This window comes from Pithys albifrons, chromosome 3 (assembly GCF_047495875.1).
Source record: "Pithys albifrons albifrons isolate INPA30051 chromosome 3, PitAlb_v1, whole genome shotgun sequence".
NCBI lineage: Eukaryota > Metazoa > Chordata > Aves > Passeriformes > Thamnophilidae > Pithys > Pithys albifrons.
In genome coordinates, this window is record NC_092460.1 from 11,912,887 (window position 1) to 11,925,454 (window position 12,568).

At 40.6% G+C, this 12,568-nt stretch overlaps 1 protein-coding gene across 2 annotated transcripts in view; it reads right to left on the bottom strand.

Moving 5' to 3' along the window:
• Positions 1-12,568, bottom strand: part of CHCHD6 (coiled-coil-helix-coiled-coil-helix domain containing 6) — a 109,962-nt gene that overhangs the window by 59,812 nt on the left and 37,582 nt on the right. The gene's annotated exons all lie outside the window — the stretch shown is intronic.

Genomic DNA, 12,568 nt, shown 5'->3' on the forward strand with positions numbered 1-12,568 from the left:
AAAAAAGGAGTGGAAAAAAAAACCACCAAAAAAAATTGGCAGCCATCAAGTACTTGTCATACATTAAAAAAGATACTAAGTACATTCCCCTGTCAGGCCTGTCACAGCATCTTATTTTGGGAAGGGAGGAACACTATAGCTAAGGTTTGATGCCGTCATGCCAAAGCTGGTATTTGACAGAGCCTCCAACAAAACTCCCACCACCTCGGACAGGCATGCTGCAGCTAAAACCCGGCTCTCTCTGCTGAGAATATCCCTAAGTCCCATTTATAAACTGCAGCAGCTGGCCCAGTTAACAGTTCCTGTCCCAATATAAAAAACCAAAACCCACAAAGTTAAATTCATGACCTCATTGTATTACACCACAGGTAGCTAAGGAATGCAATATGCTGGATTCCCAAAGGAAGACAGAATTGGAGGGACCCAAGGCAGCAGCATGTGCAAGAGGACCGGAGAACACTGAAGAAAATGCATCACATCCATACATGGGTAAAGGAACTGCAAGGAAGGGATTCACTGTAAGAAACAAGCAAAAAAACCCACTGAAAAACAGAAGCAAGCCAAAGCCTGGAAGTTCCACCCCCTCCCAGGGTTTTTCCTCTACCCCCTAGTACAAATTATTCTCCATGTGCAGTTTCCAGTAAATCAAGCTTTGTGAAATAACCTCGACATGTGCGGGGCTGAGAACCAGCCAACAAGCAATGATGAGATGTCCCTGGAATGATTAAGGAAAACGCAGACATATCTCAGGTTACAAGGAAGCCTGTTGTACTCTCCCCTTGGTGCATATGCAATGCTGCAAGCACTGTTCTGAAACCTCTGATATTCAAAGGCTCATTTGGTTGACAAGGAGTCTGTGGATTCGTGGACAGATTGTCACACAAACTGTCAGGTTTTTAGAGAGACTATCAGACCTTTCTTTGCCTACGTTATGGAGCACATCAAAGACACAGAAGATGAACCAGACGCAGACTGCACAGATCTGACAGAATGGTGGGTGTACATATTCAGAATACGGTACTGCTGGGGGGGGAGGCTTAATGTGAATAATCAGGGGCTGAAAGTTCCAGAAATGTGACAGTTTTTGGCAGCAATTCCCATCTTTGCATTTATTTATCGAAGGGAGAAAAACTGCCATACTAGAGGCAAACTTGGGAGAGGAAGAAAAATTGTATCAGCAGCAATTTATTTTGCCACCATACTTTTTCTTTATTATTATTACTCCCAGAGCATTTTCTGAAGATATTTGTATTTTCAGTCAAGGTTCTTTCACTATGCTTGCAGGCTCTCTTCTCATTTTGTCCTGTAGGAGAGGCTGGTTTAATGATTACAGCCAAAAAGACCGCTAGGACTTCACAGGTCACTGTACACAGTTAATGACACAGACAAATCCGTACTTTCACAAGTGCCTGCTGGCTCACGGCTCTGTCTGGAGATGCTCAGGAGCTCATTATTCAAAACCTCAAGCTCAAGTTATGGGTAATCAGCACATCTGAAGAAATACACCATACCCGGACAACCAAAAGTGAAGAGACAAAAGCTATTATAGCAAATACTAACCTTAAGCATTAAGGTCTCACTTTTAAAATGGGAACAATGTTCACTTATCTTCCAGTGAGCAAGAAACCTTAGTTAATGAATACCTGGAACAAGTTCCCAGCTCCACAGTTTAAAAGTAGTATAACAAAGGATAACTTGATGTCATTCCTCTTTATTAGTAATACTTGGACAATCATTATAAAGCAATGGCATATTTATTTTAGAGGTGGCAAAAAAGTTATTGGGCTATTTCTACCAAGAAGTATTGATTATTACTTAAAAAAGAAAATAAAATTTAAAATAAAACACTGATAACAAGAAACTGGATTAACACAGATTCCTTTGACCTGCCTTTACAATACCACTGTCACATGACCTCCAGTTCTCCCTGCAAGGCATCACTTATCCCCAGAAAGGAACACTAGTATCTTTTTATATTTATTTTGCTATTTAAAAGATGGAAATTCTCCACACAGTAAACAGAAAATAAATACAACGTTTATCTTAAGATAAAAAGCCAAGGAGGACAAAAGAGAATGGATGGTAAAGGGGATAAGAAAGAAGTCAGAAAATATTTGTAAACAATTTCCTTGCTATCATTTGACAGTCTCATTCTCTCTCCATTTAGTGATCTTCTTTTTCACATGTTTTTTAACAGAGTTGGTTTTGCCTTCTCTGAAGTGGACAAGGCATTGAAGAGACATCTCTGTAGATGAGAGCCTGTGAAGTCTCTAAGAGAAGCCCAGAAGGACCACAGAGAGACAATCAGGTGCAGAGCAGCACTTTCCCAGTCAGGCTATTGAGCCATAAATATTAACATGAATATCAAACACCCAAAGAGAGCAGGGGCAGCCACACAACTGCTTCATTCCCACAGTCTACCAAAGACCACTGCTTTGGTCACAGTCCTAGGGCATGAGATCACCCATGACCTGTGATAGCTTTTGGCCACCACCAGCTTAGTACTGTACTTTCTTTACAGAGTCCAAGCAGAGGAAAGCTAACAAGGCATGTCTCACTTTCAGCCCATTAAAGAATAACAGGAATAATTACTTAACATTGAACCTGAAAAATCTCATAATGCCTTGCTGTCAAGGGGTCTCAGGAACATAAATGGAAGACTATCACATACATGGTGTACCATATACCCCTAGATACAAGCTAAATCTATTCTCAGAATTTAAATTCTAAACACAGCCACTGACAGCAAGGAGTACTACATGCAAGCGCAAGAGACATTGACCCCAGCACTAAATGAGAAAGGAATAAAAGTGGGCTTAAAGTTCCAGAAGCAACATCTTGGCACAGGCATCCTAATTATCTGTGGTTTGTTACTGGAGCTGGTAAACCTTGTAACAACAAAAGGCTTGGGAAAGTGTTATAAGTGGATTTTTTCAGACTCAGGAAAACAGTATCAGTATTTCACCTCTATCTACTGGACAAAGAACAAACAAAAAAATCCAAGCCCTTCACCTGGGGAGAGCTTGAGCTCAGAAAACAGAAACACAAAGAAGGGACAGAACTCTGGCTTTTGCTGGGGAACCATAGGAGGGAAGAAAACCAAACACCACAAGCACCGCAGACCTGGAGCCAATTCCTCCCTCCACAAAACAAATGAACAAACAAACTTAAACCCCAGCACTGCCCTGTTTTCCGCTGGCAAGGACGAGGACAAACGCTGCATTCCTCACCTGGACACCTCGTGCCTATCAGAAAAATCAACAGTTAGAACATTGTTAGATTTTTTTTGTTCTTCCTGCAACAAACTCTTGCCTTTAACAGGAGGAAGCGTTATCTCAGTGCCACATGAATGAGGGATCAGCCATCAGCAGTAATGGCTTTTTGCTCCTGCAAACGGAAGCTGCATTTCAAAAAATGACCAAGAGGTGAAAGGTCTCATATACTACATTTAATTCCCTAAAAGCCAAAGGAAATTTTGTGGTATACATAAGTACTATGAAAAATTAAGCTAAAACATGCACATACCATGTCAGGCAGGCACACTATACAGCATTTTTACACGAGCATATGAATCATCTTCTCTGATCAAGAACCACAGTCCAGCCAGTTCAAAGCTTGCTGCATGTCAGGGCAAATTAGATGATTTCTGTATAGTGTCCAGTACATCATGAGACATCTCTAGGAGAAAAAAAAAATTCCACAACCCAGCCACTCCTCAGTTGACCCAGGAGTGCAAGCTCACAGCAACCTTGCAGCTTGAAATTATATAAGAAAAAATTTGGCTGCTGTTCAGAAGAATGGGGAGGGAGAAGGAAGAAGAAGGAATTAAGCCTTTTTTCTTATTAAAGACTTGAAATGCAGTAATTGGGAAGGAAAAGAAAAGCTACCTCTTGTCATAAAATAACCCAGTTATTGCAACTGCTCTCAAACCAGAGGCTTAGACTTTTACCTCAGCTCCCACATTTTCCTTTTCCCATCTCTTGCTCCTCTGAGGCTTCTTGGAGACAGGCACAGATTCAGTGGCCTCTCAGCATTCCCTGCCTCTGTGGTTGTTCTTGCTGTCGCTGCCCTCTGTGCAGAGCAGCATCTTTTATCTGATGGCCAATCCACTGGTCAACACCTACCAGGGCAACCTTCTCTCCATATCTGTCAGACACTTCTGGTGCATATGAGATGTGTATTTACTATTTTTATACAAAACAACACAAGATTCAGTCATTATTTCATAATTTTCTTACAATGGGACTGGAATGCAAGTGGGTGAGCTAGGAAATGTTCATTTGAGTCAAGGTGTTTAATGGTGAACTGCAACTGGGATCATTGTTGGTGCGGTAGAACATGTGGGCAAACCACCAGCTAACCCCAAAAACAAACAAACAAAAACCCACTCCTCATCATCCTGGGATCAGGAGATTCTGTGACAGGCAAAGCAAATACCACTGCAGTGGCTGAAGACCTCACGGGGAGCCTGATGGTACACATCTATTTAAAAACATTAAACATGTTATTTACAAGCTACTTCTGAGTCACCCTGGTCCCTTGGGAACGTGCATTATATGTTCAAGAAATTGGAGTAGCTCTTTTATTTATGTTTCTTTAAAATGACTGGCAGATGGGGAAAAACCTTCAGAGAAGTGGCCCCAGGCTGTCACGAAACATGTATTTAACACACCCACAGTAAACTACTAAACACACTTCAGAAGGTACAGCCACTGTAAATATGGAGTAGTTCCTTTTTGAAGTCTGATCTCTGGACTACTTAATTCAGCACAAATTTGAGATGTTCTGTGGAGTCCGCCCAATATACAGAGTAATTATTAGCCATATTTTTCATTAACATTATGACAGTATATTCAGTATGTTCTGTAAGGGCAGAGCCATAATTTTAAGGCCCTTTTCAAAATGAGCCCAGGCATTGCCTTTATTTTTAAGTCATAATAGTAATGCCTTTTTTCTGACACATGTGGAAGGACCACTGTGAAATAGAAATCTCAGATTCCCCAAAGTCAGGCTCTTAGGCAAGTGGATTCTACACACACAGGGAAATTTTGTCCACCTGAAACAATTTCCAAGACTAAGTCTAAATCTGGAATATCCCAAGAGAAGCACAAGCTTCAATCATCCAAATCCCAGCAGACACACAGACTCCAGCCTAAGGTTCGGAACATATTTAATCAATTCACTCTGCTAACTCTCTATAGTTTCATAAAACAGCCAATACTGCAATAACAGGGCCAGAAATTAATTGTACATTGGTTGGTGAATTACACGAAAATAACAGGCAGCACTGGTATTTATTGCTGCAGAGTGATGTAGTTGCTGTTGAAGTGCAACTGCACCACAGTAAAAACAGGTGAGAGGCTGTGTGTGCACACGAGTTTGTGTGCGTGTGCATGTGAATGCTGCCTCCCATCAAAAAGATGGAATGTTTTATTGGTGCTATCTATATATGTACACACATTATTTATAAATACCAATTCTGCTTATAAAAAAGCATGTAAACAGCACAAAGAGGGAGGAAATAAATTTAAGCTATGAAGCAATAAGAAAATTAATGAAATTAAGGGAAAATTGAGTTGAATAAAAAATGATGAAGGAAGGTATCAAATATTAGATAATGAAGAAAGCTCTCAGAAGTGAGACAAAAGCACCTCTTGTTTTGGTCTTTTGGACTAGACTTGACAAATGCTCCAGTGTTCAGTTCTAACAAAGAGAAAAGATCGCATTCTAGGTCTTTTTGTTCTGCCTTTAACAAGTCTTCATAGTGATACACTGATGAGACCAGATACCAGATTGTTATCTAAATTCAGCTGCTAAATTCAGTGTTAAGACACTAAGTTCAAACCACACATTGCCACATTTATTTCACAAGTCGAGCCTGAGGATGGATTCCTCCAAGATAAAGCAGTCCATAAGCATCATTCTCTCCCTCTGCAAAGGTACTCTAAATGCCAGGGAAACAAAATCACCGTAAGGCTCTGACAGTTCACCCTTCAGCACACAGACTGCAAACGCATCTCTGCACTAATCGTGCAGGCTGAAGTCGAAGCAAACACTTAACTGCTGTTTGCATAGAGGCTGCTGGTAATTTGATGTGATGTACTGTACATCAGTCAACACATACTGAAGAGAGAACGTACACACTGCAGAGAAGGCAGAGAGGCAGTGCTGACACCTAACACATTTTAGTTACCCTATTATAGACGTTCTTTGAGTTCATCAAATTACCAATCAATTTATCCGATCTCTATGAGCTGTTGTACTGAGGTGTATTAACTACTAAACCTCACATGCTTTAAGCAAAAAGACCAATCAAATGGCTGAATTGAACACAGGGTACTGGAAGTCAGTTTGTGTGTTGGCCAAAGGCAACAAGCAAACAACCTCTCCCTGCAGATGGGGATGGCAGAGGAGCATTATCCTCCTCTAGATACTGTTCAGCCCTAATGGACATGAGCAGAAAGCAGAAGTCAGGAATGCTGTCCTCCCTCCTCTGCCCCCAGCATGACATTTAATGTCTGAGAATAACTGAAAAGAGGAAGATAGGAGGTTGGAACCAGTTCAGACAATTTCAGGTTCGTTCCCTTTTCATTTTGTTCCCATTCACAAATTTAACACACACACAGGGCATTCCCTAAATATCAAAGACTGTGCCCTGAGAGACTGACAGAGCCACTGCCATCTGAAAGGCAGTGTCCACACAGCCCCAGACAGGCAGTCTGAGTGACTGGGAAGTCATCTGGATGATTAGGATGGATCTTACCAACCTATTTCAGAAAACAAGACTGCGGATTATTCTTCTTGTGTTCAGGAGATTAAATCAACATTTTGATAAACTGCATGCTTTTCTGTACCGCTTCATCAGCCTGAAAGGAAAACTGATTTTTTGGATCACAGTTGTTGTAGGTTCACAGAAAGCACTGATGGGTTTGTGAGAGAAAGGGTTTGCAGAAGGGACAGGGGATAAGAAGAGAACTGAACAAATTAGATAAGAAAAAACATTGAAATTGTCAAGAATGTTGTAAGGTTCAATTATGGAGATGGGGACAAGAAATTCTTCTGAAAGGGAAACTTATTTTTTTAGCCCAGAACTTTGTTTCACACTCCATGTACCCACAGCACTGGCTAGAGCAATAAGCTGGTGGCTGGCAAGACAATGACTGGAGGCACACAAAGCAGCCCTTACACACAGAGCAATAGATCACATGCAGCCCCAAGAGATTACAGGTCATTTTACTGAGAAAGCAAATGGTGTCAGTGACACCTGCCATGACATATCAACTCATTCAGAAAGGGGCACTGAATCTTTTAACTTCCACTGAGAGGGCAGAGGTTTCCATTGAAGATAACACCTCAAGAGGACTTGAATTTTCAAAGTTAGGTGGGTGCTCCCTAGATCTTATGGATACAGCCAAGCTTGGGATCCCAACTCAAAGAACAGATTCCTCATTCCCTTCAACAGAAATCCCCTGCCACCTTTGCCAGGTGACATCACTCTATGCAGCTCCACAGAGTCTGCTTTAAATTGACCCAACATGAACATACTGTTCTGAAAGGCTTCCCCCCTCCCCCCACCCCTGCCTTCTATTACTTTTTCTGTAGAAATTTTTATTGAGACAAGATAGTAGCCAACAAAAACATAGAAATGACAGTGGACTTGCATGTAGGGCTGACCTTGGTGCATGAGAAGTGGGAGACAGCTCCAAGAAGGATCAAGGCCAATAAGAATAACAAAAGTTTGCCTCCCAATCTTTGCACATCCTAAATGCTTTACAAACATGAATTAAATGATAAGTAGAAGGGCAAAAAGAGATTAATTTAAACAAACCAAACAAGGTGAATGCCACAGACAAAATTACAAGATTTGTGAAGCTAAGCAGAGAAAAAGGTGCAGTCAACCTTAATAACAAAAAAGTATGTATTCAATACATTCCTTTCCGACTTGCACAAATACTCTTATGAATACCTCTTGTGCTTCTTACTGCTCTGAAAAACTACAAGCAGAAAAACATTGCATATTAATGCACCCACTGCTCACAGTAGTCCACAGCCACCTAATAAAAGATAACGCGGGAGCCAGAGCTTAGGAAAATCCAAACAAAGAAGAGGCATCATCTATAGCAAGGAGTTTCACTTCATCTTCCAAGTTTACCTTCAGCCTTTCTCTGCTGTTTTACATTACTACTAAGAGCTGTCCGTGTTTTTGCTGTACTGTAGCACTGCCCTCAGCTTTTATCAGGTTAAACCCAGCAAGAGGCCAAATAGCAAAAGGAGTCAAAAAATATTTACTTGGGACAAAGCATACAACTAATGTGCTAAGTGAAATCTCCTGGCATCTGAGCAGTTCCAGGACAGACTATTTCTCACTTATCATACTTTTCAAAGGATGTTTCCACCACTTGGAGAAAGCAGGACAAAGCACACACAGATTCCCTAATAAAAATCCCAGTTCTGAGCAGTACATATGTTAACTATTTACAATAAGCTTCCTCCATCTCCCTCGCTGCTTCTCAGTAACAAATAAATGCATGAAAGAACATCAGCTTAACCTTCACAAATCAAGTGTCTCTAAGGTTTTCCTTAGAGATTATTAGGTCTAACTCTCATCCTTTCAACCCAGAGAAACACTACAGTACAAAACTTCCTTCAAAACAGTTGAGAGAAGACCCAGATTCTGTGAAACAATTCAAATTACTTGGATGAGGTGTACAATTACTCTAACAAGCCAGAGTTAGAAGTTTAACCACTTATAACAAATTACCCAGGTCTCATTACCGGATTACTTATTGGAGATTAGACAGTCACATTGGAAACACAGGTGTGGAACAGAATGTGTATCACCAGCTCCAAACCCTGCAATTACACAGTCATGTAAGAAGCAGGCAGTTCAAAGGAGCTATTCCCTCTAATTTTTCTGATTACCGAAATATTTCAGGCACTCCAAAACAAAAACACACAAACGACCCGAGGGACTGAAACACACAACTTCAACAAGCTATCAGAGTTAAAGTGAGGAAGACCCAGGGCATTACCAGTGTAATGATCCTCTGTAAGGAATTTGTTCAATAAAATTTCATTTTTTAAAAAGTCAAAAAGCATGTACTGCACTGCAGGCAGAACAAAGCCTAGCATCCCTTTCCATACATAATTCCTGACAAACTCAAAGGTGCAGTGGGAAGAATACTCCCAACAACTAATCCCAACACTGGTTTTATCCCAGTACTGCTACTTCACGCATTCAAGTCTGCACCCAAAACAGCTGATTGCTGCCAGTAGCAGTCGTGCATGGCATTCACTCAGCACAAGTCAGAAGTGTAAGTCAAGTGTCAGGCACTACAAAGAAACAGAGAACCAAACAGCATTTCTGACACAACTGCCATACATGCTCATGGACCACCTGTATGCCAAGCACTGTGCACACAGTTCTGGTTCACACCTCTCAGAGAGGATTTAACAGATGTGGGAAAGTCCCAAAGCTGAACAGCCAGGATGACCAAAGTATGTGGGCCAAGTACTCCATAACCTTGCTCTGAGCACAGGCTCACAGAAAGGATGAGATGACAGTGGGTCATCTGGTCCCACCTCCCTGTCCAAGCAAGTTCATCCTAGAGCAGATGGCGCAGGATTGCATCCAGACTGTTATGGAATACCTCCAGTTAGGGTGACTTCATCACCTCCCTGGGCAATCCAGTGATCTTAGAGTTATCCCTGGAACATTCAGGACCAGCACACTGAACTTGATGGATCTTCAGCATGACACAGCACTCATTGTCTCATCTCTTCTAGTGCTTTAGTAAAAGATGTAGGGGAAATCCCAAAAGCTGAAACACTGAAATTACTTTTTCATACATGCCTTTTCCTGTGAAAATTTTAATAAGACTGTCTGGAGAAACTGAGTTTCTCAAGATCTATTTGAAATAAGTTAGACCCATAGTTCATCTCATGCAAAACTAAAGGCAAAAGCCTTTTTAGCATTTTTATAGCTTTACTGTTTCACAACACTTTGCCCTCCCATTATAAGCTATTCCATCACATAGATGAAATAACTGAGATAGATGGACTAAATAATTGTTTCAAATTCCCAAAAGAGAAATGGCTATTAGAAAATGAGCAGGTTTTTCCTTCCAATTCTGTGCTCTGTCCAGTAGATTACAGTACTCTTTCAGAGATTACAAAATAAAAGGATAATGTATTCACACAATCTGCTGCATTCAAGGGAACTACTGAGTTCGATTCTGGTCAATACATCTCAAAGACAGAGCTGCAAAGGGGAAAGTACCAAAAGGCAAACGAGTAGAACGAGAAACCTGTAAAAAAATCATTCCCACAAGCAGAGGCTGAAAAGGTAAGGACTGCTCAGTTTAATGGGAAGGCAAAAGAGGGAACAGAAGTTTACAGACAGTGAGTAATTAAGAGAATTTCTTTTACCTCTTTCACATAAAGGATATTAAACAAGGAAAAAATGTATTTACTAGTAACAGAGTTTGTGGAGTATATAAGTTAACCTGTGGCACACACCGCCACAGGAGTTTGGAGGCACAGAGCTGCACAGGGCTTCAGGAACAGTGTCTGAGACACATAGAAGAATGGATGGCACTAATCCAAGTTCCAGAGAATAAAAATATTGAATTGAAATAAGTCTTGAGCAGGGCTTATGTCAGTCTCCAACTGACAACAGTTAAGACGACTCTTCTCAAAGCTACTCTCCAAAAGTTTTCTTTGTGGTTTTGTTTCGGTGAGGGGTTTTTTTTCTTCTTGCTTCAAAGCCTTTGCAAACTGACCAGTGTCAGAAGAAACAGGACAGTCTCCGTGTTTGATTCACTGCAGCAGCTCTTATGTTGTACAGAGTATGTAACACAATGACTCTGCATCCTACTGGGAAGGTATTTGGTTTTTAACATCAATAGTTCAAAACATCCTTCAAAAACACATCTCTGAGCCTCCTATTGCTGAATTCTGTTATCATGCAGAAGTGGGGACAAAGCCAACCTGGACACAGCAGGGGAGGAGAGGGGAATTCCTGGCAGCCTGATCCTTAAAAGGAGAAATTTCAACTTGCTAACTCCACACTGACCTCTCACATTCATTCACCCACAGCCAACACCTCTGAATTACTAGTGACCACCCTCCAAGTGACCATCGCCTCTTAAAGCAGAAGGGAAAGCAAACTTCTATTTCAGAGCTCTTCCCCACCTCATCCCCTTACTGATAGCTTTTTTCTAATATAGACACACACATACACAGATATATAAAAATGTATCTAAGCCTGAGTTGGAAAGCTTTAGTAAAGTGGAAGGAGAAATAAATAAATAAATGTCAAGGTCTGCGTGTATTCAACAAATAAAAGCAGAATTATATAAAAGCAACAGCTAATAAAAAAGATTGTTCTGCGCTGCATTTTCCATCTTTCCAACCATTATAGGAATAAAATTATCCACAGAGAAGATCAAAAACCTTTTTCAAAACTAATACAATTAAGCTTTATTACACTGTTTCAAGTACATTTCTCTCCTCTCCCTTCCAGCCCCCACCACCTCCCACTCCAATCCAGACGAGTGGTTGGAGGCATTCTTCTGTTTTATTACCAGCAAAACACTAGTGTTTAAGGGTCAGAAACTATCTAGTGTTTCAAGAGAGGAAAGAAAACCTGTTCTTTTTATCTACTTGCTTTTGTACACGTAACAACCAGAAGACAGTTTCTCTGCAGCTCTGCAGTTTGAATAGGACTAGGGGCAAGCCATCTTACTCCCCTGTGAAGATCCTGCACTAAAATATCCATTCCATTGTTTAAAAGGATGTCCCTGTAGCAAGGGACATGGACTTGAAAACACAAACTACAACAAAAGATTTCAAAAAAAGGACAATGAAGCCTGGACACAAACTTCTTCCCACTCCACTATCCATAAAGGACAGACACACGTACAGGTTTTCCCTGCAATTTCCGCTTCATGAAACCAGATCCGGAGAGAAGAAGATAATAGAAGCACTCAGCATGGGAGCAAGAAATTGCAAAAATTCCCTTTGCGTATGAACATATGGACAACTGTGATAATTAGAACGATAGCTGCGAGATTGTTTGCAATTTCACTGAACAATCTCCATTATCTAGAAATAGAATTTAAAATCCAAATGCAACACTGAGTGGTAGTTTTAATAGTTTATTTTTAATGAACTGTATGGATTAAAAGTGTTGCAAAACTGTATCACATGAAATTGCTCACGGGCATGTTTTACCATTGATGGCTTGAAAAAAGTGCTGCCTGGACAATCATGCAGTAGTAGGGAATGAGAACAGAAACACATATGTGAACAGTTTCATACCATCTCTATAATCTGTAATTTTCCCATGTTCCATATTCACCATCATGCTACATCTTGGCAGTAAAGCTGATTGATGTCTCTGGTTTTTTTACAACCCACCTTTTTCCTTGTTTGCATTTCTTTTTAGTCACATAACACAACTACAAGACAAATATACGCAACTCCCTGTCAGGAGGTCTAATTGCTTCAAATTGGAGAAGATTATTCTTCAGATTTATTAAAAAATAAAGACTACTTATAACATTAT